At 36.3% G+C, this 6,370-nt stretch overlaps 1 pseudogene; it reads left to right on the forward strand.

Moving 5' to 3' along the window:
• Positions 1–4,774: 4,774 nt before the first annotated feature.
• On the forward strand, positions 4,775–5,551 carry LOC131070837 (pathogenesis-related thaumatin-like protein 3.7; annotated as a pseudogene).
• The last annotated feature ends 819 nt before the right edge of the window (positions 5,552–6,370 follow it).

Here is a 6,370-nt window from a genome sequence, read left to right on the forward strand (position 1 = left end):
AAATATGTGAACATTGTAAAAAAAAACATAAATAATAATATTAATAATTTTTTAACTTTTAATTAAAATTATTAAATATATCTCTCGTAAATTAAAAAATAGATTTTAATATCTTCAATATATTCCCAACCATTATTTAAATCAAATTTAATACTTTTTTAGACATAAAGAAGTATAATTATTTGATATGCAAAATAAATTAATATTAAAATATATTATAAATTTTTAAATGAATAATTTTAATAAAATATAGTGAAAATATATAATCTAAATGAATTTTTTATAAACTAATTATATATTTTTTTAAAAATTCATGAATATATTTAACTAAATCAAACCTGCATCGTCACTGCTATTGAAATTATTCAAAATCACAGATCGCTGTTTTGAGCACAAATAAATATATTTTGACGTGGGAACATGCAGTTAATGTATAGCACAAACGGTCAAACCAGAAGTTTAATTGTTGTTGACCCTTGGAATTTAGACAAGACTGGGGCTCTCATAGGATAGGCGGCTTTGAAGGCGGGCCTTGACTTTCATTTATCTGAAAGATGGTTGGATATATCAATTTTGAGAATGGAGTTATCATTTTTTATGTGGAGACTTATTTTATAGGAGTAATAATATATAGATTATAATAATTTTAAAATAAATAAAATAGTTTTGACATTGAATTTTTTTTAGATAGATGTATTTTAAAAATGTATGTTAATTTAAATCAATAGAAATATTAAGATAAAATTGGATATGTAATCTTAAATTCAATAGAATTGACTTGAATCTCACAACAAATATTTAAGCCTCTTAAAGAAATAACTCGTTGTTTTGAATATAATTAAGTAGAAATGATTTAAACCTTCAATTAATATTATATTATAGCCATGTTGTGGATAATGATGACAATTAGGTTCTCAACTATGGAGAAATCAGGTTGCACTAATTAATAGAGCTACTTTATTCTGATGTCTGGGTGCACATTGTCTTTTAAAAAGTCGTTCAAGTCATTATGATTAGATATTTTTGTTAAGCTGGCCCTTGAATGAGTTAGTTGTTTATCTGAAAGTCAAGTCATGTAGAGATGATCAGAATACAAAGTGCAAGGGCTATTTATCTAAAAATCAAGTCATGTAAAGATTACAGAATACAAATTGCAAGGTTGAAAACTTTAAAAGATATTCATAATATTGAATTTTTTTTGGTAAATTCTAATGCATAGAGTTATATATATATATATATATATATATATATATATATATATATATATATATATATATATATTAGATATCGAGAGTCCAAAATCAGAGAGTTTATACAAAAAGAGAGAGTGGGAGGCAGAGCCTTAACCGCCAAACTGTGAAACCAGAGAAAGTAGTATATACAGTTATCTCCTAATCATATCAAAATATGGGGACGCAGTAGAGTATAACACTATTGGAGAACCTCATCCTGGTCCTCCAGCCATGTGCTCCAGCCTTGTACTCCTTCCATCCATACCACCTTCTTTCTTGCTAGGATCTGGGAGCACATCTCTATCTTGTTGAAGGGAGGAGGCCTATTATCTTGTAGATCCTTTATAAACTTCTTTACTGCCTTATCAAAGTAGGTTTGATTTTCTGCAAGCCTAGCCCATTCATAACCATCTTGCATCTCATAAACAAACATGGTTGCTCTGCCGTCTTTGAAGAATCGCAAGAGTTTGTTCCTCTCAATGTTCATCAGAACGCAAACCTGCACAACAATTTTGTAATGTGTGAGTTTTTTAAAAAACTCAATACGTTCCCTTGTAATACCTTGAAACTTCTCCTCATTCCTAAGTTTCCAAATAAACCAAAGAATGTAAGAAGATAGAATTTGCCAAACTAGATTAGTATCCTTCCTCAATCCATGAATAAAAACAGTAACTATATCAAGAGTGTAAACATATTCTGTAATAGAAATTCCAAACATTAACCAAATTTTTCTAGCAAAAGGGAAATCAAAGAAAATGTGGTGCACGGTCTTAGGTTTTCTGCAGACAGAGCGCCAATCATATGCAGCCGATTTATTCCTAATAGGTAGTCTGTCCAATATAAGTTGCCATCTGAAGCATTTGACCTTAGGGGGGATGGGGGATTGCCAAAGCTTCTCAAAGGTTTTCTACCAAGTGTTGGGGGTATGGTTAACGTACCATAGAGTGTTGATATATTCGATCATCGAGGTATCACTATTGCAGAGGGTATAGATAGACTTGGCTTTGATCTTGGGGAGGGTGGAGCCATCCTTCCATAGGAATGTAAGGTACCTATGAGCGTCTAGTTGTGTGTTCTTAGGGAGATTAAAGGGAGTGCATGCTTACTTAATCCTATTGTAGGTCCTCTTATGTGATGTAGGGAGATCATACTTACTGCTAAGAGCCTCCCAGCTGATAAGATCATCATGTTCTAGGATATCCATAATATATTTGACTCCTTTATTGTGCCAGTGCTTAGCAAAGCAACCTTGGGTTAAAGCAAGGGGTTTAGAGTTATGATGTAGGTTCCACCCTATTGACCTTTCACCGTGGAGGGTATTGTCACAGTTAATGCTAGAGTTATTAATAAGACCACGCACATGCTCCCAGAATTTCCAAATGGATTTAAACACCCAGGTGCCTTGGACAGACATAGGGAAATTGCCTGCAATCAAGTCACTGAGCGGGAGGGCTTTCAAGGATTTGGCAATTTTTGGAATACCATTTTGTATGTTGTTTCTAATGAGGATTTTCCAAGGTTCTTGTCCTTCCAGTACATAGAATATCCATTTGGCTGCGAGGGAGATTCCTTGCAGCCTAAGATCCTTGAGGCCTAGCCCACCAAGTTTTTGTCTAAGTGGCACTAGGTCCACTTGACCGTGTGAGCTTTTCTTCTACCCTTGCCATCAAACCATAGGAATCATCTGATAGCCTTTTGGATTTCAAAGACTTGGTAGTTGTTTAACATCCACACAGAGGAATAGTATATGCTATAGGAAGAAAGGATTTTTTGGCAAACTTGAATCCTGCCAACAAGGGAGAGGACCCTATTGTCCCACTTGTTGAGTTTTCTGTCTACTTTTCCCTTGACCCAACTCCACATGTCTCTAAGAGAGGGAGATACAGAAAAGGGGATACCAAGGTATCTGACTAGTTTATTTGGTCCTCCCCATGCATATCCAAACTGGTGAAGCTAGTCTGGAGCGTTATCTTTCCACCCAAGTAAAATGGATTTGGAGCTAGAAATTCGGGCTCCAGATGCTCTACCAAAGGTGTTAAGTTTTTGATTAAGGGAATCAATATTGTGCCTTGAGAGCTTCAGGAACAATGAGGTATCATTGGCAAACTGAATGTTGATCAGTTCAGAGTCATCCGACATCATGATGCCTTGGACTCTGGGAGATAGGGTGTCATCTCTAAGGAGATAGTAAAGGGCATCTGATGCAATGACAAATAGAGAAGGGGCAAGGGGGCAGCCCTGGCTAATTGATCTAGAAAGAAGAATAGGCTAGGAGAGAGTCCCATTGACTTTGATCAGGGTGGACGCATCCTTGAGGAGGATCCAAACATAATCATAGAACTCGTTAGGGAAGCCAAAGGCGGTGAGCATCATGAGGATGAAGTCCCATTCCACTGTATCATAAGCTTTCTCAAAGTCGACAAGGAACATGGTAGCTTCTTGGTTTGAGGTTCTGGCCCATTCCATGGATTCCCAACTAGTTACAAGATTCTCCAAGATATGTCTGCCTTTAATGAATCCTGTTTGGGTAGAGCAAATGAATTTGGGAAGGATTTTTACAAGGCGAGAGGCTAAGGCTTTGGCTAGGATTTTGTAGGAGACATTGAGGAGGGTGATTGGCCTCCAATTTTTTATTAGGGCTTTCTCCTCCTCTTTTGGAATAAGCTTAACAATACCCCTATTTATGAACTCCCCCAGGGTGCCAGTGTCAAGGGCTTCATTATAGATATCATAGAGGTCATTAGAGATCCAGTCAATGTTGGTTTTGTAGAATTCAGCAGGAAGTCCATTGGGGCTTGAGGCCTTGTTATCCTTGAGAGCTTTAATGGCATCAGTGATTTCTTGCACGGAGATCTTAGCTTTGAGGAGGAGAGCTTCGTCCTCAGAGATTCTATTTGGAATAATGGTACTACACTTGGTACGAGCATCTATCGAGGCCTCATTATCCTCTGAGGTAAATAGAGTCTTGCAAAACACTTCAAAGGCTTCTTTGATATCATTGATATCCAGGAGTTCCTTATCATCTACCGTTATTCTATTGACTTTTTCTCTAGTCTGTTTTTGTCTGAGTAGATTAAAGAATATTTTGGAGCCTTTATCACCAAATTGGAGCCAGTGGTTACAAGCTCTGATGAAAGCACCTAGGGTTATATATTTTAAAAATATCTCATACTCGATAATATCAAAATAGAGGAAGCAAAAAGATCCATCGTTAAGATGTAGATAGGCAGATTCATTATCATGATTATGGAGTTGACCATGGAATTGATCCAAAATGTCCATCACTCCCTACGCTCTGAGGATGAATCATCAAATATAATTGAAAAGAATGACAATAATATGATATTAAATAACGAACTATTCAAATAGTTAAATCTAGAAGCTTCTAAAGAGAAAATTTCAATGCTCACCGGGGGCTCTCGTAAGATACACGACTTCTGTAACCATAACTGGCGGAGGAATGTTCTCTATATAAATGAATAATCCTTCCTCATATACCCAATCTATCCATCTTCATTCAATCGTTCAATCAAGACGATACAATGGCAACAGTTTCAGATCTTGTGCTTCTTCTTGTGGCTGGAATTTCCATATCTTTTCATAAGCTGTATTAATTGCATAAGAGTTTTAGGTTGAATACTACGTACATCCGAGGCTCACAATGATAATATGTGTGTGCGTGTTTTGTTGCAGAGGCGGGTGCAGTTAAGTTTGAGTTAAAGAACCAGTGCGGGTACACGGTTTGGGCGGCAGGATTACCCGGAGGAGGGCAGCAGCTGGACCAAGGTCAGACATGGACGGTGGATGTGGCGGCGGGGACAAAGGGAGCAAGATTCTGGGGCCGAACCGGCTGCTCTTTTGATGCGAGCGGCCGAGGAACCTGTAAAACCGGTGACTGCAACAGCCAACTGAGCTGTCATGTCTCGGGAGGCGTTCCGACCACGCTGGCCGAGTACACCCTCAATGGAGATGGCAACAAGGACTTCTACGATGTCTCCCTGGTGGACGGCTTTAACGTTCCTCTCTCCATCAATCCCACCAATTCACAGTGCCCTGCCACTGCATGCAAAGCCGACGTCAATGCGGAGTGCCCTGCTCAATTGAAGGTGGATGATGTATGCAATAGTTCCTGTACTGTCTTTCAAACTGATGAGTATTGCTGTAGACGCACCCATGTCGACAACTGCTCTCCCTCAAGCTACTCTATGATATTCAAGAACCAGTGCCCTCAGGCATACAGTTATGCCAAGGACGATTCTTCCAGCACTTTCACCTGCCCCTCTGGTACCACCGACTAAAGTATTGTATTCTGTCCCTAGATATATACGGGACTATACCTCTTAATAATCAGCTATGAGCTTATAAACCCCGTATTTAGTAACTGGTATATATATGGTGGCATAAACTATCATTTGGTAGAGTCATATAAATAAGCCATCATTTGGTGTAAGATATTACATGCCAGTTTCAATTGTCACAGTTTAGTATAAATAAAAGTTCGATCAGACCATTTTGACGTTAATGTGGAAAAGATAGTTCATATGTTAAGAATACAAGTTTAAGTTCATATAATTTTTAAATATAGTTATCCAAACGAATTATTTTTTACTTTAACATTATTATATTAGAGATGTATAAATTTATAATGATAGTCAGGAGTGGAGTGGAGTGTCATGATGTGAGTGTATTAACTAAAAAATACTAAAAACCAGAAACTAAAATACAAGTGTTATAAGTAAATTATAAATACAGATTATGTCTCAAGAATGTAATATATATAAATATTAGATCATTAAATAATCATTCTTGAGATAAATATTAATATCATATTCAAGATTTTTTGTTTTGTTATGTTTCTAAACCTTAAGAATTTTTAATTTTTTTTAGTGATTTATTGTATTATATTTTTGTCTTTCTCTTTGTGTGATTTATAACCTATCTCAAAACAACAAAAAATGATCTAGGATTAGAAATAAAATTCTTAACCTTGAATAAAACTTTAACCATTTAACCAAAATAACAAGTCAACTAGAACCTCATCTTAGATCACTTAATCCATGCATTTTAATTAAAAGTAAATCCTAGTTCAAACTATATCAAGTGTAACATAACCTTATTCTAGCTCAACCACTATCCAA

This window comes from Cryptomeria japonica, chromosome 8 (genome assembly GCF_030272615.1).
Source record: "Cryptomeria japonica chromosome 8, Sugi_1.0, whole genome shotgun sequence".
Classification (NCBI taxonomy): Eukaryota; Viridiplantae; Streptophyta; class Pinopsida; order Cupressales; family Cupressaceae; genus Cryptomeria; species Cryptomeria japonica.